General features: G+C 35.7%; 1 long non-coding RNA gene across 1 annotated transcript in view; it reads right to left on the minus strand.

The window, feature by feature from the left end:
• Positions 1-27,415, minus strand: part of LOC129659049 (uncharacterized) — a 63,459-nt gene that overhangs the window by 8,629 nt on the left and 27,415 nt on the right. Inside the window, exons 2-3 of the long non-coding RNA XR_008717766.1 lie at positions 10,449-10,746; positions 1,677-1,798 (exon numbers count right to left, since the gene is read on the minus strand). This is a non-coding gene — a long non-coding RNA (uncharacterized LOC129659049). The remainder of the gene's footprint in view (positions 1-1,676; positions 1,799-10,448; positions 10,747-27,415) is intronic.

The following is a 27,415-nucleotide window of genomic DNA, read 5'->3' on the forward strand; positions in this document are numbered from 1 at the left end:
CATTCCTACTTTCTGTCCTAGTGAACCTCATGCTGATTCTTAGATAATACTTTTTAATATAAATTAGTCAAAATATTACTCCATTAGGTGAAAGTTCATTAAAACATAAAAACTTACAACAGGACAAAGACCCAGAATGGAATTCCAATCCACACTGAGTAAATGGGGATGGTGTCTGTAGAGACAACTGCTCTTTCTCAGTAGACCCTAAAGTCACACCAGAAGTGCGGCAGGATTAAACTAAATGAGACTTGGTGTGACTCACAAGAAGATAAGCATTTTTGACCTTTCCATTCCAGTAACTTAAGAGAAATGGACTATATGGATTAGCCCATATGGATAAACAAGGAAATTTTATGCAATAGATTTTAAAAATGCATGTGTCAGCTAAACGTGTTTCAAATCCCATATTCCAAAAAGAAAAGTGGATTTTTGAAAACTTTTTAAATTGTATTGAATTCTAGCATGCATGTGGAAAAGTACACAGATCAAATCGAATGGATTGATGATTTGTTTTTTTTATTTTTACAAAACAAATGCACCTAAGTAACCAACAATAAGATTAAGGAATAGAACATAACTAGAACCTAATGGTTACCTAATACTAACTTCTCCATTACTACTTCTATGTAACCATATCTTGTTTTCTAAAACCACAGATGAGCTTTGTATTTCATTGAACTTTATATGATTGTAGTGTATATATTTCTGTGCCTGGTTAATTTTAATCAACATAATATTTATGAAGTTCCAGCCATGTAGTTCTTATTCATAATCATGCCACACATCTCATTGTATCATGCAAATTTCATCCAATTTGAAACTGTTATGAATAGTATTTCTATGAATATTATAGTACATATCCTTTGACACACATATGTGTGCATTTCTACTGGGTATATAGCATGCATATATTAAGTTACATACTTAGTAAATGCTGCCAAACCATTTTTCAAAGTGGTTGTACTAATTTATACTTTCCCTAATTGTGATGAAAATTTTGGTCACTCTATATCTTCACCAGTACTTATTATGGTATGTAATTTTCATTTAGTCATTCTCCCAGTGCACTTTTAAAGACAATGTATATGTATAATATCATATAGAAAACGAAAACACATGTGAAACATATATCATATATTAACATGCATATGATATGTCACGTATACAACATGATACTAAAAGGAGTTTGACTTAGATGTTGCTGAGACTACCAGCCTGCTGTGGAATAAACAATTGACTGACAGCCTACATGATCCTTGCCCCCACACTATTTTTTCCTGGAAAGAGAGAAGGAAGAGACCCTGAGGTCTGGAAGAGATCACACCTAATTACTTAGTGGCTCTCATATACAATGCATGATTAGGAATCTAGGTATATCTTCAAAGAGCTTGCTGCTGCTGCTAAGTCACTTCAGTCGTGTCTGACTCTGTGTGATCCCATAGACGGCAGCCTACCAGGCTCCCCCGTCCCTGACATTCTCCAGGCAAGAACACTGGAGTGGGTTGCCATTTCCTTCTCCAATGCATGAAAGTGAAAAGTGAGAGTGAAGTCGCTCAGTCGTGTCAGACTCCTAGACCCCATGGACTGCAGCCTACCAGGCTCCTCTGTCCATGAGATTTTTCAGGCAAGAGTACTGGAGTGGGGTGCCATTGCCTTCTCCTCAAAGAGCTTACCTTTGCCTTAATGCTTTAGAAGAACTGATCCTCCACCTGTGCTTGGGGACTGAACAGGGAGGACCTGAGATAGAGAGGCTGGTTCAAAAAGTACTGCTCTGTTGGACATGCAGGATCAGGTGCTGAAACAGAAGAGTGCATTGGAGAATCAACCCAGGAATTTCAGTTGCTTTATATTTTGCACCTCCTGAAAATGAGTCTCCACTCTTGAAAAATATAAACTCTTAGGTTCATTTCCTTCCTAAATTGTTACCTTGAATACAAAATGCTATATGTGTCCGCTTAATGAGAACTGAGAGAAGTTTTGGGCCATTTAAACTTCTGCTCCTGGGCCTAAATGGCATTTCATAGTTTTTGCCCTGAATGTTTATAAACTTCAACCATAATAGCCAGTTAAAAACAAATTCACTTCCCTAACAATTCTGGCCAAGTCAATCACACATGCTATGCCTGGAGAACTTTATAGTCAGACAGATGGACCTAATTTTGAACTTCCAAGTTTTCAAGTCACTTCTCAGAGCCTTAGTTACTTCATTTGTCAATTTCAAATAGTTTAGGCTGGCTACTATGGGGATTGTGATAATTAGATTAAAGAATTTATATAAAATGCTTGGTAGTGTCCCTGGAACACAATAAGTGAGTAAGTGAAGTAGCTCAGTTGTGTCTGATTCTGTGACCCCATGAACTATAGCCTACCAGGCTCCTCTGTCCATGGGATTTTCCAGGCAAGAGTACTGGAGTGGGTTGCCATTTCCTTCTCTAGGGGATCTTCCTGACTCAGGGATCGAACCCAGGTCTCCTGCATTTCAGGCAGACGTTTTACCTTCTGAGCCACCAGGGAAGATCCTAGAACACAATAGGTATGTAATAAATGGCCGATAACACTGTTAAAATTTATTATTAAATAAATTTTACATCTTAAATTTCTATCAAGATCAAAATGGCATGGTGTTGCTCATCTATTATAAATTTATTTATATCATTCAAAGTAATAGTGGATATTTCATATTTATATATAATTTTCATTATTTTTGGAATTTGCTACACTGAGCAGCATTTTCAACATCCAAAAGGCTATATTTATTTCTACTGGTTTACTTAAATTTTCAATAAAAATTCTTACTTAATAGAGTACTGAAACAGAAAAAAAAAGACCCACACTAGGTTTATTATAATGAAAATGGGTGTTTATGAGTGTTTATTTTGTTACTCATTTTATATATATATATATATATATATATATATATATATGTAGAGAGAGAGAGAGAGAGAGAGAGATTTCTCCATAGACTCCAACAAGTTTGGCAAGGTTTCTGTGGAAGTTTATTGTTATGAAGATTGCCACAATTTTGTATGAGTTACTATATAAGACCAGCTTGTGAAAGTTTGTCATATTTTCATTCTTGCCTAAGAGCAAACTAAATGAAGTCAATAAAAAATTCTTAAGCAAGAAGAGTACAATGCCTTTATGGAAAGATGTTTGATTCTTGGCAGAGAAACAAGCTGAATTTAGGCTGCCACTTCAACTAAAGTATTGTAAGAAAAAAAAATTATGCATCTGAAATTTCCTCCAAACAATGTAGCAATGACAGGAGTTTCAATAAAATCTTACAAAGATGTGACTTATGCTTTAAACTCATGATATAATAGTATCATCATGTCATAGTTTATTCCCCCAAAACGAAAGGCAAAATGTATATTAAGAAGGAGTAACAGTAGTGAAACAATAATTTCTCATAAGTATCATGTAAATTAGCATTGTTCAAACAATTTTTGAGCTTTCAGTTTTAATCCTTTGCATTCTAATTGATCCTGTCACAATTTTGTCAAATAATTCAGGGTTGAAATAATACTTATTTAAACAGTTATATTAAGTCACTAATTCTATTTCCAAAATTCCTATTAAGTTTGTACTATGTTTTATATACACTGGCGGGCTTCCCAGGTGGCTCACTGGTATAGAAACTGCCTGCCAATGCAGGAGACACAGGTTGGATTCCTAAGTCAAGAAGATCTCCTCCAGGAGAAAATGGAGTATTCTTGCTTGAAGAATCCCATGGACAGAGGAGCCTGGCAGGCCTTGTCCATAGGTCGCAAAGTCAGATACAACTGACTGACTGAGCACCATCAGTATATACTGGCACCAAGAATGTGATAGTGAATAAGAAACTTTCTTTCCATAAAGTTTATGTTGCAACAGATAAAAACAATACACAAACAAGAAATTAGCTTGATTGTTCCTATATAGAAATTGAAAATAGGTTTCAGTGTTCACAAACGATGACCATAAACAGATTTGAATGGCAAAGAGTTGGTAATCAAGGAAAAATCAATGGCAAGAATGTGACAGACAAAAACAACCTGTCTGATGGGAAGACATGATGGTGGGCACCCATTATTAAGGCACAGAAAAATTATTTTGAGGCCAAAACACAGGAACAAGTTAGAAAGTGGAAGGAGTGAAGTTGCAGAGGTAGTCAGGGGTCAGGTCATACAGAGGCTAGGATTTTACTGAAAGTCATTTGAGAGTTTAAAAAATTCTCCAATAAGTGATATAATTGATTGATAAGTGATTTAACTTGATTCATACTTAAAAAAATTGAAGATTGGGGAATGGATTATGAAAGTTCAGTAGAGGATTTTATTCAAAAAAGAAAGCAAATTAAATAGTCATAACAATAAAAGATAGTAGCCCTGAGTAGAGATGATCATAGTAGATATGGGGAGATGTGGCTAGATCTTGGATAGTTTCAGGACTTGCTGATAGGTTAAATATGGGTGCTGAGACATAGCAAATCATCTAGGAAACCTTCCAGGTGTTTATTTGGTGCTGTTGCTATTTTCTTAAAATGGGAATGACAGTGACAAGCAGGCTCAGGATGGTGGTAGAAGTTAACAGTTCTAATTTTTTATTCATTTTTTAAGTGTGTATTACCTATTAAAAATACACATGGAAATGTTAAGCTCTTAAATATTAAAAAAAAACATGAAGTTCAGAGAAGTGGTCAATACTGAAGAAGTTAATCTGGGAATGAATCATCATCATTTTAGAATGCCAGAAAGCAGGTATGGTGTATGACTGCACTTAATATCTACCACAACAGAGGAAGAACATCTATCCAGTGCCTAGTAAGTCAAGAGTAATCTGTGTATAGAGCTTTGAGACTTTGAACTTTATGTTAAAATCCAACCATTCAGCCTAGGATTCATAAATTTATTGACCATAACGTATGTGAAGCTCTTGCTGCTGAGCCCTGACTAGGTAGCCTCTACCTTGCCTCCTGACTCATATTTATGCTGTTATCTTTAATCTGGTTGATTTTCCACAGATCTTTCCCAGTTTTTCACTGAGTGCTGAATCATAGAGATTTCTCTCTGCCTCTGTTTAAATCATCACATGTGATTTTTCTGGAAGACTGACTGAATCCAACAGGGTCATGATAATGAAATGAAGTTACTAATGAAATACATATGTATGATTGTTACATACACCAGCTAAGCACTCCTTGGCTCTTCAATTCAGAAATATTTTATATTTCTTAAAGTTAAAAACAAAAATTGACCAACTATATCTAAACAATCATTTTCAAAGATTTTAAAACAAGTTTTAAAAATGGATAAATTCATTAAATTAATTCTTTGACTTTTGGCAAATAGTCAGGTAGTAAACTGATTTTCTGGGGCTTCTCTGGTGGCTCAGATGGTAAAGAATCTCCTTGCCAATGTACGAGACCTGGGTTCGATCTCTGGATTAGGAAGATACCCTGGAGAAGGGAATGGAAACCCATTCCAGTATTCTTGCCTGGAGAATCCCATGGACAGAAGAGCCTGGTGGGCTACATACAGTTCATGCATGGGGTCACAAAGAATTGGACACAAATGAGCAGCTAACACACACACAGACACAAACTGACTTTCTACAAATTCACCTAGAAAAATGTCTATTTCTCATGTGCAATTTACCTTCTAAAGTAGTGAAATGTGTGCTTTGACTTGATTTTGTAAGGAAAATTAATGTGTAAAAGCTGATAGATTTAGTGTTAAGAGTTATTAAGCTTGTGATTTTTTAAGTGAAAAATCAGAGGTACTGCTAACCCTACTAAACTGTGTTTCCTACCTTAATAACTGAAGAGAATGCTGAATTTAATTAGAGATTAGTGAATATAAATCCATAATCCTACCCATACAATTCCAAGGACCCTCTGAAATCTATTCACAGATCTAAGGTTACAATACCCTGAGAACTTTATACTAAAATTCAAGGCCACCTTGGTATCTATACCTTGATAATCCATGTGGTAAACGGGAAACTATGTTGGACCTCCATGTTTCATAGCTTTTAGTAGGACATCATTTCTCAAATACTGAGAAATTTCTGGGGAAAACAGAGTCTTACAACAAACAGCACAGTTCTTGGAAATAAAAGGTCCCCAACTATAGCAAACACGGCAACATAAGAAACCGTGACTTCAAACAGGAGTCTGTGAAGTAAAAAAAAAAAAAAATTTAAACTTTAGAAATCAACCTTGAAGGATAAATCTAATTTCCTGAGCAATCTTGGTAAGGGGTATCCATGGAGTATTTATAAAAGAAAGCCTCACAGCTGATGTAATATCCTGGCAATCTTATTAGGTTGGGTTAAGTCATCACATTTGAACACCAAAGTAAATTGCTCTTCTTCCCACTGATAGTTGGGAAAATGGATTTTGCCAGATATACCTATGCAATTGGCTACTCACTTTATATTATATAATAATTTTAATCTTCATGGAAGCCTTATCCATTCATACACACTTTAAAACACTAAATAAACTCCAAAAATACCTCAAGAAGTTCTTAAAAAGATCTTTTTGTTCTTAAGAGGTGCCCTATATTACATCCACGGAATTCTCAGGACTTGGCAGAGTGAAGTATCAAAAGCCACTGTTTGGTAACTAACAGATGTGTTTCTCACTAACTATAATAGAACGAATTTCTAATTTGCTCAGTAAATATTTATAAATGCTTAACACTTAGTGGTTTTTGTGAAAATATAAAATTAAAGTAAACAAAAGAACAAATAACAACATAACTAAACATTCCAACAAGAAATTAGTTGATTCTCTCTGGTAGCTTATAGTATAGAACAAGAAGAAGAAAGTGTTAGTCACTCAATAATGTCCAATTCTTTGCAACCCCATGGACTGTACCCGCCAGCCTCCTCTGTCCATGGAATTCTCCAGGAAATAATACTGGAGTGGGTAGCCATTCCCTTCTCAGGTGATCCTCCCAACCCAGGGATTGAACCATCACACTTCTGTCATTACACTTAACTCCTGGTACTTCCGAAGGAATGATTTAATTATTACAGTACAAGGAGTTAAGTGTAATGACAGAATTATGATGTACAGAGCTTCATGAAAACACAGAGAGGAGGTCACATAAACTAGACTAAGAGGCTTGAAAACTTTTACCAAAAATTATAAATTTAGACTTAAGTTCTGAGGGACAAGCAGGCATTAACTTGCTAAGGAGGAAAGCATTTATGCATATAGGTCAGCATGTGCAATGTATGAATACATAGAATTACTTGACATGCTCAGAGTAAAAAAAATAATTTATAATAGAAATTAAGAGTATTGTTTTTTTTTATTTTTTTATATATAAAATTTAATATAATAGAAATTAAGAGTATTGCCGGAGAAGGCAATGGAAACCCACTCCAGTACTCTTGCCTCCTCCTCCCATGGACAGAGGAGCCTGGTGGGCTGCAGTCCATGGGGTCGCTAAAAGTCAGGCACAACTGAGTGACTTCATTTTCACTTTTCACTTTCATGCATTGGAGAAGGAAATGGCAACCCACTCCAGTGTTCTTGCCTGGAGAATCCCAGGGACAGAGGAGCCTAGTGGGCTGCCGTCTATGGGATCACACAGAGTTGGACACGACTGAAGCGACACAGCAGCAGCAGCAAGAGTATTATATATGTAATAATTGGAGAATCAGATCATCAAGGGCCTTTTGTGTTCAGTGGAACAACTGATACATGTTTTTCCTTTAAGTTTTAGGAAGGACTTAAAAGTCTTTTAAGCACTTGAACACATAATTATATTTATATATTTTAAGTTTCTCTGAAAGGATATTGGAGTGAGTGAAGATGGATTGGTTAAAGGGAGACCAGTGAAGAAGTTATCATACTAATCCAGGATAGAAGTGGTGATGGGAAGAAATAATCTTGGAAAAGAGAAAGGGAGCCACTTTCAGGAAATAATAGGAAGGAGGAATCTATATGATTAAATAGTTGATGCAATGATGAAGGGAGGAAGGAGGGTGCAATAGATGCAATTCCTAGTTTTCCCACAGAAATAGAAGGTGTGGAGACAAGAAATTGACAAATATGTTTTAAGGAATATAATATGAATTCAACTTTGAATATGTTGTGTATAAGGTTTGGGGGAACATCAAATTTATTGTATGATAGGCAGTCAAATTTATGATGCAAAACAGCAGTATAACCAAAACTGGAAATAAAATGTTTTATTAGAATGCAATGTGTGTTACATAGATAAAAATACATATTATTTATTTAGATACTTGGAGGAATATATAGTATTAAAATATAAAATGGATAATCTTTCAGCATTATATGTGAAGAAAATTTGAAAGGTCATCATGTTTGTTTTATATCGGCAATTGCTTCACATTTTGAAGGGTCTTAAAGAAAGGATGGGCTAGGTATGGCAGGACAAGTTGCACCTTCCTTGTAGCCATCAGAAAAAATAGAAACAAAACAGGAAAACACCCACAAAATAGGAAAAGATAATTGATTTGCTGTGTCCAGTGCTAATTTAATAAGAGAAAGTTCTCATAATGCAATTTGTTTGCAATGTAATTTTAAAAACAGTTAGTGTCTAAAAGTCTCCCAGAGAAGAACAATGGCAGCAGGACTCTATTATACTGAGACATTTAATGTCAGTTTTAAATGGTGTCTTTTCACTTTCCAACATCTCTGAAATATGGATGCATCTTAACATCTATAACATTTTATACTTGTTCTCTCCTAAAGAGCCAGTTCTTCCAATAGTCTGCACATGTGTCCAAAGTACAACCATTAAAATTCAGGAAAAAGGGTTTTAGTTGTTTGAAAGATACCTCTTAAAGCATAAGGAACAGATAATCAGAGGATAGGGGATTGAATGTTGTGAAAAAATTTTCAAAATACAAGAGCTAAAAGTAGGTTTGTCCTATATTATGTAAGTGCAAGAGCCCAGTACTAGTAATTTAAAACAAAATGATTCTTTTAAAAAATTCTCTATCATCAGTGCTTTGGAGCATCTGGATAAAAAACAGATGTCAATGACACTGAATTTAAAAATTATTGAAAAAATTGTACTTTGAATGTGAAATTTAGAAACACCATAATCAATTTAACTGGCTTATTTTTATTCACTTATACATAAAAAAATGGTGATTTATAATTTTTCAGAAAATTCTGCATAATTAAATCCAAAATAATTCTCTCAATTACCATAAAATTCTAAAAGTTAAGAAAGCATTGCACCATGGCTTAACTGGCAGTATTTGCTTTTCTTTTTAAAAAATAACATGCATTCACGACTTACAGTATTTTAGATAGGTGAAATGCTATATCTGGTGCAACAACAAAAAGACAAAAAGAAAAAAGAAGTTGTTTCTGTAGCTGTAACTCTCTTCTACAAAGTTTTCTTTTTTCCTTTCCTAAAGTGGAAGAGAGAACCAATTAGATGGAAGATCATTCCACAGAGCAAGATGGCTCAACTAATCCTCACCAGCCACCATTTAGACTCTGAAACCTGGAATGATTAACTGTGACTTTTGAAAGTAAACTGACCACATGTAAGGATCTGCCTATATGATCACCCAGCAGAGTAAAGAGAGATAAAGGTGAAAGGATGAGCACAGTAAGGGAGGGAGTAGATGGGTGGAGGTGCAGGGTGGGGAGAGAGTCCTGATTCCCAAGGCATACAAGTTTTCATTATCCTTCTCTGAGCACCTAAATGACATTAAATTGCTCCAGCAGAGCAAAGGCAAGCCTTCAGACCTCTGGAACAACTTCAGACCATGACGTTTTCAGGGTATAATGCAGGCTATACAACCCAGAGTTGACTTTAAAACACGTGAATATTTACCAGGAAGCAGAGCTGTTGCCAGGGTAGGGAGGGTTTTAAAGTGTGGTTTAAACGCATTAAGGAAATATACATACATAAAATGTCTTGGAATCTGACAAATCAATGAAAGAACGTCATGGAAAGCTTGATGGAAACTTCTCTTGAAGTGGTAGATGGTTTAAAAGATAAAAGTAACTCAATCTTGGTGTATCTGTGGTTTTGGACCCCTAAGTCTTTCATGTAGTTAAAAAGTACAAAGGAAAAACCAAGTATAGTTCCTGGGATCCTAATAGAAGGAGGATAAAAAGCCTTTGTTTCTGTTGCAATTAGGCAAATATCTGTTCAATGTCATGGAAATATGTGTACTAAGACAAAGATTCAGAAACAGTTCTTCTGAATGTTGGCAGGAAACATTTATCACATTGGTACCTTTGTATTCAAACTCTTTCACTTTTGTGATATAACACATTGCTTATTGGAATATTTATGCTGGTACAATTATCCAGGTAATGGTGTGAAAATTATAAGACAAAATTCTAAAAAGCAAATAATGCAATAAAAATGCATTCAAAGCACAATCACATTGCTTATTAGTTTTCTTTTGCTGGCTAAGAAACCACAACACATTTAATGGCTTTAAAACAATACCTGTTTATTAGCTCACAGTTCTGTAGGTCAGAAGTGTGGACACAGTGTTACTGGAGTCCCTGCTTAAGGTCCCACAGGTTGAAAATCAAGATGTCAAGCAGCCACATTCTCAGTAGAATCTTGCAGTCTTCTTTCAGTTTGATGGCACAAATTAGTTCCTTATGGTTGTCAGAGTCAGGTCCCTATTGCATTGCCTATTGTGAGATGGACATCACTTTCATCTCTGAGAGTTCACATGCTCTCTCCTTCTTCAAAACCAGCAATGAAGAATCTCCTCTCACACTTCAAATGTTTTTAGCTGGGAAAAGCCAAGATCCTTTTAAGGGCTCACAGGATTGGATTAGTCTCTGGCAGGACATTCTCCCTGTATAACATCAATTGATTTGGGACCATAACTACATTCTGAAAAGTCTTAACACAGTCGCATTCTTACTTGAGTTAGATTGACTGGTAGAAGACATGTATTTTCAAGAGACTGGGAATCTTAGGTCATAATTCTGTCTATGACAGACAAACAGATATAGTGACATTTAGGCATTTGGAAATGCAGTGAATTACCTAAAAAGCACCATGAAATTAAAAGACTCTTGCTCCTTGGAAGGAAAGTTATGACCAACCTAGACAGCATATTAAAAAGCAGAGACATTACTTTGCCAACAAAGGTCCATCTAGTCAAAGCTATGATTTTTCCAGTAGTTATGTATGGATGTGAGAGTTGGACTATAAAGAAAGCTGAGTGCCAAGGAATTGATGCTTTTGAACTGTGGTGTTGGAGAAGACTCTTGAGAGTCCCTTGGACTGCAAGGAGATCCAACCAGTCCATCCTAAAGTAAATCAATCCTGAATATTCACTAGAAGGACTGATGCTGAAGCTGAAACTCCAATACTTTGGCCACCTGATGTGAAGAACTGACTCACTGGAAAAGACCCTGATGCTGGGAAAGATTGAAGGCAGGAGGAGAAGGGGACAACAGAGGATGAGATGGTTGGATGGTATCACTGACTCAATGGACATGAGTTTGAGTAGGCTCTGGGAGTTGGTGATGGACAGGGAAACCTGGCATGCTGCAGTCCATGGGGTTGCAAAGAGTCAAACACAACTGAGCGACTGAACTGAACTGAACCGAACCTAAAAAGGATGCAGGTTGGGAATTTCTGAGCTCTTCCCCTTTACTAGAAATGTCTTGGCAGATTTCATCTCTCACCCTTCAACGTTGTTGCCTTCCATTTTTAACTTGAAGCAGGTCTTGATAAACCGTGCATATTTCTCAAATATAATGGGTATCTGGTAGGTATAGCTGGTTAACATAAGAGTACACAGTTAATCAAGAATGGGACTTAACCAGCAACACCCAGCCTGACATAGAACATCACTGATCTTGTTTTTGTTCAAAGAATTGCTATAATCATAGCTAAGTTTCTGATACAGTCTGCCCTCTGTATCTGTTGGTTCTGTATTTGCAGATTCAACCAACTGCAAACTGAAAATATTTGAAAAAATAATCCCAGAAACTTCCAAAAATTAAAATTTGAATCTTTCATTCATGGCAACTGTTTACATAACATTTACATTGTATTTACAACTATTTATTATAAATAGCCTTTACATTGTATTAGGTATTAACATGGCTTCCCAGGTAGCATTAGTGGTAAAAAATAAACCCTCTTGCCAATGCAGAGACATGAGACATGGGCTCGATCCCTGAATCAGGAAGATGCCCTGGAGGAGGGAATGACAACCCACTCCAGTGTTCTTGCCTGGAGAATCCCATGGACTGAAGAGCATGAGGGGCTGCAGTCCATGGGGTCACAAAGAGTCAGACATGACTGAAGCAACTTAGCATATTACACAACACAGGTATCAATATTAAAAGCAATCTAGGGATGATTTATTTTTTTTAATTTTATTTTATTTTTAAACTTTACATAACTGTATTAGTTTTGCCAAATATCAAAATGAATCCGCCACAGGTATACATGTGTTCCCCATCTAGGGATGATTTAAAGTATGATTCAGTAACCATTACTGAAGCTGTACTCCTTTAAGGGATGAATTTGTCTAGTAAAGAGACTGTTTTCACCACTGAAATTTCCTCCTGAGATTTTCTTACCATATTTATGGCATCATAAGACCTTTGCTAAGGCATCCAGTTTTCTTCTCTTAACCTCTTCCCTATCAAAACAGATTCAAAGTATATGTTCTCACATCAGTAATTTGCATCTCAGTCTCAACTAAAAGCTATATATTTTCATTTTATGTAGTACCTTGTACTCATGAAATAGTATGTCTTTTAAAATTAATTTACTGATAGCAGGATATTAACATACGAAAATCACTTGAAAAGTATTTTGAATCATTATTACTAACACATTGAATGCCTATTCTAAGGCACTATATTAAAACCTTTAAGCTAGCAACTTGTTTAATCCTCAAGCTTCCCCTGTGTCTCAGAGGTAAAGAATCTGCTTGCCATGCAGGAGATTCAGGAGACACTGTTTGGATCCCTGGGTTGGGAAGCTCCCCTGGAGGAGGAAATGACTGTCTTCCCCAGTATTCTGGCCGGGACAATCCCATGACAGAGGAACCTGGTGGGCTACAGTCCATGCGGTTGCAAATAGTCAAGACACGACTGAGCAATTGAGCACACTGTCACATTATTTTCATCCTCATAATGTATAAGGTGGTTATTATAACTGCACAATTTTAACAACAAGAAAATTGAAGTATATAGAAATAAATGTTAAGGAAATTTATCAATGTAATATAGTCAGTTAAGAATATGACCCTAGATAACTTGATTTTATTGATTGCTATAGTAACTGCCTTCCACAAAGGACACCATTCAGTAAGTATGAATATGTATATGGGTAAAAGGAAAATTTCCCTCCTGAAGTATGAGTTCCCTTTGCCAGATGTTGCCACTGTGATCAGTGGTTTACCCCTCTTCGAGGCATGTGTATATCCTATACATGCAAACATATGTAAAATCAAAATGACTGTGCATGAGATATTTAGCACAATTAGGAGGCAACAACATGCATCTTCCTTTTTTCATGTGTAAAATAATACTGGAGATCTGAGTATATTAATTTGGTGTTTGGGGACTCATAGTAGTGTACAAAATGCATACTGAACCATGAGACTAAAGAAATCACTGTCTGGCTTCCAAGAAATCACAACTGGCTTCCAAGATCTGTGATAAGTCTGAGGCTTTACCATACACGCAAGCCAAGCAGTTGGCCAGTTTTATGGGTACTGCCAGAAAACATGAGACTCTTGGATCAGAGACAACTTAATTTTTATGTCAGTTCCCACTGTTCCAAGTTCCCAAGGGGCCAATGTACAAAGACCTAGGTGGAAGTGGCCACAAAGTAGCTTTGCATTACAGCTTGCTGCTGTTGCTAAGTCACTTCAGTCATGTCCGACTCTGTGTGACCCCATAGATGGCAGCCCACCAGGCTCCCCCGTCCCTGGGATTCTGCAGGCAAGAACACTGGAGTGGGTTGCCATTTCCTTCTCCAATGCATGAAAGTGAAAAGTGAAAGGGAAGTCGCTCAGTCATGTCCGACTCTTAGCGACCGCATGGACTGCAGCTTACCAGGCTCCTCCATCCATGGGATTTCAGAAGTATTAAATTCAAAGAACTCAAAAGTTTTACTATGAATTGCAAACAAATTTGCCTGACCTTTACTCTGGAGGAGGCACTCAATTTCTTAAAGTTATTCTACATACAAATGTTCTTAAAACAATGGTCCAGAGGCAAAAGGCAGTTAGGGTCTTGACTTGCAAACCAAACAAAACTGACAAAGTCATAGAGAACCATCACACAAACTCACTAGTTGTGGAGCTTTAGTGTATCACTTAATCCTTCTGAGCTTGGTAATCTGTAAAACAGTAGTACAAGACATTTATTTGTCTAAGGATGAATTATAATAATGTATTTTAAATCACATTGTGAACTGCAAAGTATTCCAAACAAATGTTACAGTTGTTATTCTGATTGTCCTTGAAATCAAATATATAAGCGCTTTTCTATTGTCAGCAAGTACATGAAGGATTGGATGGATATTAACTTTAGTAATATTCTAGGACATGTTCAGCTGGCCTCAATACCAATTAAGTCTTAGTGACAGATTTTGGATTGTTTGGGACCCAACCCAGGGAAAGTTATATTAAAATTCAATGAATTACAAGAGAAGATGTTAATTCATGATTAGAAAAAGAAATCCAACTCCTAAAAAGAAAGCAGGACATATTTTTATCCTGAAAAATGTCTGGGTGTTTTCAGAATTTGGTTAAGTGTTTCATACTAGTTACAATAATATGAAAAAGAGCTTAACTAGCATATGGAGACATAAAGATGACTTGTATAAATAAAACCACCCAGCTGATTGTATCTCTACATAAAAGAAGGGCTCTTACTAATAACTTAAAAGTCTAATTTTGTGTGAAAAATACTGCTTAATTTTCTAACAGGTTAAACCTAAAAATATTTAATGTTTATTTAATATATTGTTGAACATATTGGATTAGTATTTATACCTATATCTTCATTTAATAGATTGCCATTTTTAGTGCCCATACTTATAAATTTAAAGTTCTTTCTTTAAGGAACTTATTAATAAAATAAGGTTTATTGAGTTATATTTTTAAGTTAAATGTTTCTCTGGGTTTATTTTCCTATGGGATAAGTAAAAAATTAAATTTGATTTGTTCACGTATCAAATGAATAAGGTGCACTATTAACATAGAGAGCAGTTAAATTTCTTTCTCTTTCTATTGCTGACTACTTAATCCTTAAGAAAGATAGTAAAAAAGCTTTCTTTAAGTATAATAAATTCCAGATTTTATAAAATCCCCAGAAGCTTTTAAAAAATGTTTCAAAAGCTTTAAGATGTGTCCTGTCCCCAACCCCAACAGGAAATTCTCACAATAGTTAAATATATTCATCATATGTGGAGTACAAGAAATATAATTATGATGCATCAGTGTTGAAAAAATTGTACAGAGGTAAAAAACACATTACTCTTTTTGTTCAATTACAGGCTAATCAGACACAAAGCTAAGTTGTGAAAGACATGAAACAAAGAGCAAATGGGATTTGTGTGTGTGTGTGTGTGTGTGTGTGTATCTGTGTGTGTCATGCCAGACCAAAAAGACTAGAGTAAGTAATTAAAGTAAAATAAAATGGAGCGGTACCATTTTTTATATTTTTTATTTTATTGTACTGGGGAATATAGCACATGTAAAAAATGTTATATATACATACAATTTAAATAATAATAATAACCCAGATAACTACCACTCAAAAACTAGAATTTTGCCAATACCAGAGAAGTCCTTATGGTCCTCTGTAATAGAATTTGATCATTTTCCAGTATACTCTTGAATATTTTGTTAATCAATTCTTTGTTTTTCTATAATATTATGTATATATATTTCCTTAAAAAACTATTGTTTATCTGTTTTTTAATTTTTCAATTTCAATGAATGGGATTATTTTGTATACATTCTTTTTATTTCCCTCTTTATTACATTTTTGAGATTCATCCAGATCATCCATTTAGTTGCAGTTTATTCTTTTCACTGTTGAATGTTAATCCAATGTGAGATTGTACAGCAAGTCATTTATATCAATATACTGAACTGATGATTGTTGGTTGGTTTTTTTGGCTGTTGCCAGCTTTGGGCAATGGCACCCCACTCCAGTACTTTTGCCTAGAAAATCCCATGGACGGAGGAGCCTGGTAGGCTGCAGTCCGTGGGGTCGCTAGAGTCCGACACGACTGAGCGACCTCACTTTCACTTTTCACTTTCATGCATTGGAGACGGAAATGGCAACCCACTCCAGTGTTCTTGCCTGGAGAATCCCAGGGACGGGAAGCCTGGTGGGCTGCCGTCTATGGGGTCGCACAGAGTCGGACACGACCGAAGCGACTTAGCAGCAGCAGCAGCAGCAGCAGCTTTGGGAGCACTGTCAGTCATTCATTATTATGAGCACACTGCAGGTTTTTGTACATGACTCCTGGAACACGTATGCAGTGATTCAGTCTTACACTTGAAGACCTATACTTAAGAGGGAATTGATGGCTCATAAGGGCTTCCCAGGTGGCGCTAGTGGTAAAGAACCCACCAGCCAATGCAGGTAGGCATAAGAGACGCAGATTCTATCATTGGGTTAGAAAGATCCCCTTGGAGGAGGGCATGGCAACGCACTCCAGAGTTCTTACCTGGAGAACCCATGGACAGAGGAGCCTGGCAATGGCTGTCCATAGCATCACACAGAGTTGGACAGGACTGCAACAATTTACCATGCAAGGTATATATATCATAATTAATTAGTTTTTTTCAGTTTTCCAAAGAGCCTGAAGTAAATTTGAACTCTTTGATCCTTCTTACATTGCTGATGGGAATATACAATGGTGTGTGTGTGTATGTGTGTATGTTAGTTGCTCAGTCATGTCTGACTCTTTGCAACCCCATGGACTGTAGTGTGCCAGACTCCTCCATCCATGGAATTCTCCAGGCAAGAATACTGGAGTGGGTAACCATTCCCTTTTCCAGGGGATCTTCCCAATCCAGGGATTGAACCCAACTCTCCCTCATTGCAGGCAGATTCTTTACTGTCTGAGCCACCAGGGAAGCCCCTAAAATGGTACAGACACTTATAGAATGTTTACAGCACTTTCTCAGCTCTTACTATATGAATCAGCAATCACACACATGGCCATTTATTACAGAGATATGAAAACTTACACTGACACAATACATGGGAAAATACCAATACATGAATGTATTAGCAACTTTATTTATAATAGAAAAGCTCTAACAATAGCCCACATGTCCTTCCTTTGGTGAATGTATGGACAAACTCTGATATTTCCATACCTGGAATCCATATATTCTATACATGGAACACCACACACCACTAAAAAACAATAAAATATCAAATAAGTCTAACAACCTGAATGGACCTGGAAAATTATTCTTAGTGAAAAATGTCAGTCTCAAAATGCTTCATGGTGTACTGTCTCATTATATAACATTCTTGAAATGGAAAAACAATGTAAAGATGGAGAACATATTCATGATTGCCAGGGGCCAGGTAGAGTGTGTATGTGTGTGTGATGAGAAATTAATGCAGATTTTAAAATGGTGAAAAGACTATTCTGGTTAGCAGTGATGTGCCATTTCTTGGTTTTGATGTTATACAACAGCTGTGTAATATGCCTCTACTGGGAAAGGTGGATAAAGAGTATATGAAAATCTGCACTATTTATGCAACTTTCTTTGAGTTATGCTTCAAAATAAAAAACCTTTATGCCTATCATAGTTAACTAAAGAATAATTTTTTTAATTCCGGCGTGATTTTTAATTTTGTGTGCATGTGTATGTGTGTGTCTCAGGGAAAGCAATCAACATATACTATTTACAAAATGTTCTTGTCCCCCATTAGCCAATATAGATTGTTGATAGTATGCATATTCCTGTGTGTCCATTTACATACACTTACAATCCAACAGTTTCTCTACCAGAAATACATGAAAGCTAGCATCCATTTATTTGTGTTTAAAAATTAAGCTACCAACATTACTCTAAATTATGCCTTGGTCACTGAACTCACTCTTTAAAGTATATAGGTGATATGACTATAGTCAGCTGTTCTGTACCACTCACAGAATTATTTCCTTACTTGTCTTTTGATTTTTTACATTACATTTGCAAAGAAACAAAGTTTTTTTATTCATTTAGAATATATGAACCAGGAGAGTATTAGAGGAGAAATTACTAATCACACAGTCCAATGTACACAAGTTGCTGGTATGAGCTTTTTTTCTGAGAACAGAATTGAAATGAGAGGAATTAGAAAAGAACAAGAGGCTCCAGGAAAAGTAAGAAAGTGAAAAGTGGTGGAGACAGTTGGTGCTGACAGAGGTTTTTTTGATGGAAGCTTAAGTACTGCTTCCAATCGCCCTGTGGTTGAACCAGGTGGTACAGATTAGTGGTTTAATACATTGTTTTAAGTGTCAAACCATTCAGGCCATTGCTCAGGATCCAAATCCAAAAAGGGGCCTTAAAATCACTCAAATGTAAACGAAGAGAGACTATGCTTACCAGATCCTTTTTAGGTAGAAGAATTATATGAGGCTGGGGAATTCTTTGATAATTTATTAAAGCATGGGAGTAAACAACTGGGAAGGCACCAAGTATCAATTGAGCATCATTAAACTGCCTTCTAAGAAATGGACCCCATTAACTACAGGATTATTTGCTTTGCCAAGTACAATGTGGGAGTAGGGGAGACTTGTTTGAGAAAATGGGAAGAGACTGATCACACCCTCCAATTAGCCGCCTTCCTTCCTTTTCTGCTACAAAGTAGTCAACCTTCTACTAGAATATAATAAACACCAAAAGCATATTGCTTTGAAGGACTGACGATTTATTAGCTTGCCTGGGGCATCCACATGTCTGTTTAGCCCTAGTGACATATACACATTATATGTGTGTGGCCACATAATCACAAACATGCACAAATGCACAGAAAGTAGTCCTTCCAGCTGAAGAGAATACTGCTGACAATGCAATAATGCTCCTGAAAATGGTGCTTTGGGATTTCACACCCTCACTCTCACTTGGGCTTCCTCCTCCAGATCTAACTGTACTCCTGAGTACTGGCACAGAAATATGCCATATATATATATATATATATATATATATATATACACATATATACATATACACAAAACATTTATATTAGCCTAGAATTCAGTATTCTTTATCACACTGGAAACATACCACATGGCAAAAAGACTTGGTGCTTATACAACAGAATTCTTTCCAACCTTCCCTCTTCCCTTAGTATAAGATTACATTCATTTATTTGCTTGTAAAAAACCATGTAACTCTGTCCACTATAAGTTGGCAAGGCATTCCAACCATGCAAAGCACAGATAAGTAAATTTCAGACCAATTGTTGACGGCTAAATTAATCTTTTCTTTGCAGAAAAGACAATCTATATTTCTCTTTTTCTTTGACAGAAAACTGTACACACTTGTGTATGGGAATAATGAGGCCTTTTATTGAAGACTGTCATAAATAAACATTCAAAAACTATTTCTATGCTCAGTGGCTGGGGTTTTTACTTTTTCCTTTTACTTGGTTGCAGTTTTCTTGAAATTGTATATATATGTGTGTGTGTGCATGTGTGCGTGTATGTGTGTGTGTGTGTGTGCATGCGTTGTTACTTTAGTCATGTCCAATTCTTTGTGACCCTGTGGGCTGTACCCCACCAGGCTCCTCTGTCCATGGGGATTCTCCAAGCAAGAATACTAGAGTGAGTAGCCATGTCCTCTTTCAGGGGATCTTTCCAATCCAGGGATCGAAGCTGCATCTCTTATATCTCCTGTGTTGGCAGGCTGGTTCTTTACCACTAGCGCTACCTGGGAAGCCCATATAAATGAATATATATATATATAATTATTTCTATAAATATGTGTATAATTATTTTAGTATGTATAATATTTATGTTGAAGAGAGTTGTGCATAAACATTTTAGAATAGTTCTATTCTTAGTGCTTCGTGGTTTCTATTTTTCGTTTTACTTGGTTGCATTTTGTATTGAGATTTCCTATATATGTATATAAACATAATTATATTAACATATCGGAAAAGGCAATGGCACCCCACTCCTGTACTCTTGCCTGGAAAATCCCATGGATGGAGGAGCCTGGTAGGCTGCAGTCATGGGGTCACTAAGAGTCGGATATGACTGAGCGACTTCACTTTCACTTTTCATTTTCATGCACTGGAGAAGGAAATGGCAACCCACTCCAGTGTTCTTGCCTGGAGAATCCCAGGGGTGGGAGAGCCTGGTGGGCTGACGTCTATGGGGTCACACAGAGTTGGACACAACTGAAGTGACTTAGCAGTAGCAGTATATTAACATATATAGTATAATATAGTATAACATATATAGCATAATATGTTAATATAAATAAACTAGAATTATAACCAGACTCAATCTTAAAAGAAAGAGGTAATATACATTTAACTGATTTTGGAGAAAAGAGAGGCTGAGAGTGAAATTTGTTTCCTCTTTTTTCTACTAACTTGAAAATACTCTTAAAAATGAAGTTACTTTCGTTTGGTAGTTAAAGTTTCAAATACAACTTAAAAAAATCCTTAATAAAATTCTAGCAATCTGAATCCAACAACACATTAAAAAGATCATACACCATGACCAAGTGGGCTTTATCCCATGGATTCAAGGATTCTTCAATATCCACAAATCAATCAATCTTATACACCACATTAACAAATTGAAAAATAAAAGCCATATGATTATCTCAATAGATGCAGAGAAAGCCTTTGATAAAATTCAACATCCATTTATGATTAAAACTCTCCATAAAGCAGGAATAGAAGGAACATACCTCAACATAATAAAAACTATATATGACAAACCCACAGCAAACATTATCCTCAATGGTGAAAAATTCAAAGCATTTCCCCTAAAGTCAGGAGCAAGACAAGGGTGCCCACTCTCACCACTACTATTCAAAATAGTTTTGGAAGTTTTGGCCACAGCAATCAGAGCAGAAAAAGAAATAAAAGGAATCCAAATTGGAAAAGAAAAAGTAAAACTCTCACTGTTTGCAGATGACATGATCCTCTACATAGCAAACCCTAAAGACTCCACCAGAAAATTACTAGAGCTAATCAATGAATATAGTAAAGCTGCAGGATATAAAATCAACATACAGAAATCACTTGCATTTCCTATACACTTATAATGAGAAAATAGAAAGAGAAATTAAGGAAACAATTTCATTCACCATTGCAACGAAAAGAATAAAATACTTGGGAATATATCTACCTAAAGAAACTAAGACCTATATATAGAAAACTATAAAACACTGATGAAAGAAATCAAAGAGGACACTAATAGATGGAGAAATATACCATGTTCATGGATCGGAAGAATCAATATAGTGAAAATGAGTATACTACCCAAAGCAATCTATAGATTCAATGCAATCCCTATCAAGCTACCAACGGTATTTTTCACAGAGCTAGAACAAATAATTTCACAATTTGTATGGAAATACAAAAAAACCTTGAATAACCAAAGCAATCTTGAGAAGGAAGATGGAACTGGAGGAATCAACCTGCCTGACTTCAGGTTCTACTACAAAGCCACAGTCATCAAGACAGTATGGTACTGGCACAAAGACAGAAATATAGATCAATGGAACAAAATAGAAAGCCCAGAGATAAATCCACGCACATATGGACACCTTATCTTTGACAAAGGAGGCAAGAATATACAATGGATTAAAGACAATCTCTTCAACAAGTGGTGCTGGGAAATCTGGTCAACCACTTGTAAAAGAATGAAACTAGAACACTTTCTAACACCATACACAAAAATAAACTCAAAATGGATTAAAGATCTAAACATAAGACCAGAAACTATAAAAATCTTAGAGGAGAACATAGGCAAAACACTCTCTGACATACATCACAGCAGGATCCTCTATGACCCACCTCCCAGATTATTGGAAATAAAAGCAAAAATAAACAAATGGGATCTAATTAAAATTAAAAGCTTCTGCACAACAAAATAAACTATAAGCAAAGTGAAAAGACAGCCTTCAGAATGGGAGAAAATAATAGCAAATGAAGCAACTGACAAACAACTAATCTCAAAAATATACAAGCAACTCCTACAGCTCAATTCCAGAAAAATAAACAACCCAATCAAAAAATGGACCAAAGAACTAAATAGACATTTCTCCAAAGAAGACATACAGATGGCTAACAAACACATGAAAAGATGCTCAACATCACTCATTCTCAGAGAAATGCAAATCAAAACCACAATGAGGTACCATTTCATGCCAGTAAGAATGGCTGCGATCCAAAAGTCTACAAGCAATAAATGTTGGAGAGGATGTGGAGAAAAGGGAACCCCTCTTACACTGTTGGTGGGAATGCAAACTAGTATAGCCACTATGGAGAACAGTGTGGAGATTCCTTTAAAAACTGGAAATAGAACTGCCATATGACCCAGCAATCCCACTGCTGGGCATACACACTGAGGAAACCAGAAGGGAAAGAGACACATGTACCCCAATGTTCATTGCAGCACTGTTTATAATAGCCAGGACATGGAAGCAACCTAGATGTCCATCAGCAGATGAATGGATAAGAAAGCAGTGGTACATATACACAATGGAGTATTACTCAGCCATTAAAAAGAATACATTTGAATCAGTTCTAATGAGGTGGATGAAACTGGAGCCTATTATACAGTGTGAAGTAAGCCAGAAAGAAAAACACCAATACAGTATGCTAACACATATATATGGAATTTAGAAAGATGGTAATGACAACCCTGTATGCGAGACAGCAAAAGAGACACAGATGTATAGAATAGTCTTTTAGATTCTGTGGGAGAGGGAGGGGAGGGATGATCTGGGAGAATGGCATTAAAACATGTATAATATCATATAAGAAACGAATCGCCAGTCCAGGTTCGATGCAGGATTCAGGAAGCTTGGGGCTGGTACACTGGGATGACCCAGAGGGATGGTATTGGGAGGGAGGTGGGATGAGGGTTCAGGATGGGGAACACGTGTACACCCATGGCAGATGCATGTTGATGTATGGCAAAACCAATAGAATAATGTAAAGTAAAAATAAAATAAAATAAAAAATCTCTAAAGGCACACCTAGGTATTACTGGCCAGTCATTTATCTGGTCATTCCACATATTGAGCACTTTAAATCCTGAATAGAAATACAGATGGGAGAAGAAGATGGCACCCCACTCCAGTACTCTTGCCTGGAAAATCCCATGGATGGAGGAGCCTGGTAGGCTGCAGTCCATGGGGTCGCGAAGAATCAGACATGACTGAGCAACTTCACTTTCACTTTTCACTTTCATGCATTGGAGAAGGAAATGGCAACCCAGTGTTTCTTGCCTGGAGAATCCCAGGGAGGAGGGAGTCTGGTGGGCTGCCGTCTATGGGATCGTACAGAGTCGGACATGACTGAAGTGGCTTAGCAGCAGCCCCAGCAGAAATACAGACATGGCTCTTGCGAAATGTATGATTTAGTAAATAAAAAAGTTATTAAGTAGACAGACACAAATAAATACACATGTAATTGTAGTTATAAAGGGCTTCCTAGGTGGCTTAGTGGTAAAGAATCTGCCTGTCAATGCAGAAAACATGAGTTCAATTTCTGGGTTGGTAAGATCCCCAGGAGAAGGAAATAGCAAACCCACTCCAGTATTCTTACCTGAAGAATCCCATGGACAGAGGAACCTGGTGGGCTGCAGTCCATGGGGCTGCAAAGAGTCAGACACAACTGAACGACTGAGCATGTACTTATAATTATCATAACCGCTATGATAGAAAAGCATAAGCAATTTGTTTCCACATTGTAATAACTACCTTTTCTCTTATTTCAAACATTTCATGTCCTATTACAATTAAAATTTAGCTTCTTAGGTATATTTGTCTATTGGGAAATGTAACGTTTCTTATAAATTAAAAATCTAGGTCTCTCAGTTTTATTATGAGTTATAAAATCATAAATTGACATCTTATGTTTATGAAAAAGTAACACATTTTAGTATAGTGCATGTACTAGTAAATACAATAGACTTTTCTTCACTGATAGTATTTAAGCCCACCCCATTTCTGTATGCTGCTCTTTCTGCCAACATGATCTAATATAAGGTAGTAGTAAAGAATCAAATATACAGGCTTATAAATTCTGGAGGTAGATCCATTTAAAAAACAAATAAAATGCCATTATTATAGGGTATTATTTATTAGTTTTTCTAAATAAATCCAGTAATGTGTCACACAAATGTTTGAGCTTCCAAAATTGTGCAGTCATATATTTCCAGTTTAATACATTGCAAGTCAATGTATTTATTGGATTTGAGTTCCAGTAAACTCTTACTACTAAATTTCCTTGGCTTCAGAAAATTAATCACTAAAGATCATAGGAATTATATATAGCTTGTATATATCAAATGGTAGCTCTGCAAATTTGGGCTTATTTAGATTTTGTTGCTATGTATGATAAATAATTAAAAGATAACTGGATTATTTCTAAATCCTTCTAAGACATGTGTGTATTATTGTAACAAATCAACTTAAAAATCAGCTTAATTTTCAGAATGATTTTCCAATAATGATGCCAAAACTTTAACACCAGTGTTCTGAGGCACATGCATTTCTGGATTCCTTTGGCAAACGTTGCCACAAAACTTTGATTTAATCTAAGTCTAATATATTTACTTAAGTGGAACCTGTATTTCTATTCAAATACAACTTATGCTGCTAAGTTGCTTTAGTCGTGTCCGACTCTGCGCGACCCCATAGACGGCAGCCCACCAGGCTCCCCCGTCCCTGGGATTCTCCAGGCAAGAACACTGGAGTGGATTGCCATTTCCTTCTCCAATAATACAACTTATGCCTGTATTTCTATTAACTAGATGCATTTAAAAAAAAAATACATGTATGACATAATTGAAAAATGTACATCCCTTTTCAACACTTTGAATAAAAATTATCAATTACTTGATATCTGCCTTTAAATTCTTAGCAGTGTTTTGTTATATATTTTGACTTATAGCTTGAGTGATACATGAAGAAAATGAGGTCTAGAGATATTAAGAAACTGACCACATCTGCTTAGTAGCTAACTAGTTGTATAGTCAAACATATAATCACATGCTCCAGGATCCTAACTTACTATCTGAACTATGCTATACAACATTATTAAAGATAATCACTTTCAAGAACTATACCTTTTATAATCCACAACACTCTCTGTCATTCTTCATATCCCAACCATAAATATCACATATAAGATACAGGAAAATGACAAGTTACCATGAATTTTGAAATAACCTTATATTTTCTTATGAAAGTTTGCAGTTTAGTTTTTATTTAAAGAAAATTATTCCATCTGTGGTTTTTCTAAAAGGGAATGAATGCAATTGTTTTCTTGCTGCCAGAGTGGCCCATCTAAACATTACTGTTCCAAATAGAACAAATTATATATTCAAAAATTCAAGTAAAAGTCCCATATAAAGGTTAATTATTTGTGTGCCATCCCTTGTGGAAGGAGGCATTCTTTTGCTTAGAATACATATTTAATATTCTATGAATAATTTAGATATGTGAGTCCTGCAGGGGTTGGAAAGCTAGCTTATTTGTTCATTTTTAAAGTATAAAGTATTCTATGTGTTCCAAAAACAATTAGAATTAGTTTTGTTCTTTCTAGTAATTGAGTTTGAGATTTGGACTCTATATTTATTTTACTCTCTAAAAAGAAGTATGTTTACTGTTGATTTAATACAGTTTTTTTAATATTATGAGTATATGTGAGTTTATATTTTCTATATTTCAATTTAATTAATAGTAAACTCTTAAAATGTCTTTACATGACAAATTAACTTTTCTAAACATCTTTAAAAAAATAAAGAAAAATTTTACAGGAAACTTTGGATCTTATGTTTAATGGAGAAGTCTGTATAAAAAATACAGCAAAAGCACATAAGAAAGAAAAAGCAAACATTTTCTATGTAAAACCCAAAGGAATAGTTGCTTTTCCCAGATCACAAGTCTGATTACAAGAGTATTCACATGGATTTCTCAGATTTTAGTGTCAGACCATTCTTATATTTTTATTGATTTTTCCTCTGTAACTAATTAACTTTGTAAAAGAAAGTATTTTATAACCTAAAACAGTTTATTAAATTATATATCATTACATTGTTTTTTTTCTTTTTTTAATTTTATTTTATTTTTAAACTTTACATAATTGTATTAGTTTTGCCAAATATCAAAATGAATCATTTATTACATTATATATTTATACATTTATTTTAATACATATTTTTCTCTGGCAACTGAATGCAAATTACTTTTGAATAGTGTTTGTCATACTCTTTTATATGTTTTCAGCACTTAAGATATTGACAAGTACAAAATATTCAATTAACTCACTTCTTTAGTTTCTTTTTTATATCTTTAAAAGACTTTATTTCTTTTTAGAAGTTTTATGTTTACACCAAAATTGAGATGAAGGTACAGATATTTCCCATGTATTGGGTTGGCCAACCAGTTTGTTTGGATCTTTCCATAACACCTTTTGGAAAAACTCAAACAAAACCCTTTGCCAACCCAATACTTTTTATTAATATATTACCCCATTATCAACATCACTCACCAGGATGGTACTTTTTTTTTTTTTTTACCAAGGATGAAACTATACTGATACATATAATCACCCAAATTTCAAAATTTACCCAAGGATTCACTTTTGGTGTTGTACACTGTACAGGTTTGAACAAATGCACAATGACATATATCCATCATTATTCTATACAGAGTTTATTTTCAGTGCCCTAAAAATTGTTTGTGCTCTATGTATTCATTTCTCCCTCTTCTTCCTGATCTCAGCTAACCATTAATCCTTTTATTGTCTTCAGAGTTTTGCCTTTTCCAGAATATCATATAATTGAAATCATATAGTGTGTAGCCTTTTCAGATTGGCTTCTTTTGCTTAGTAATATACATTTAAAGTTTATTCACATCTTCATGGCTTGAAAGCCCATTTCCTTTTATTGCTAAATTATACTCCATTATTTGTATATCAGTTCAGTTCAGTTGCTCAGTCATGTCCAACTCTTTGTCAGACATGGACTACAGCATGCCAAGCCTCCCTGTCCATCACCAACTCCCACAGCTCACTAAAACTCGTGTCCATTGAGTCCGTGATGCCATCCAACAATCTCATCCTCTGTCTTCCCCTTCTCCCACCTTCAATCTTTCCCAGCATCAGGGTCTTTTCAAATGAGTCAGTTCTTCACATAAGGTGGCCAAAGTATTGGAGTTTCAGTGTCAGCGTCAGTCCTTCCAATGAATATTCAGGACT

Source organism: Bubalus kerabau, chromosome 8 (assembly GCF_029407905.1).
Source record: "Bubalus kerabau isolate K-KA32 ecotype Philippines breed swamp buffalo chromosome 8, PCC_UOA_SB_1v2, whole genome shotgun sequence".
NCBI classification, from domain to species: domain Eukaryota; kingdom Metazoa; phylum Chordata; class Mammalia; order Artiodactyla; family Bovidae; genus Bubalus; species Bubalus kerabau.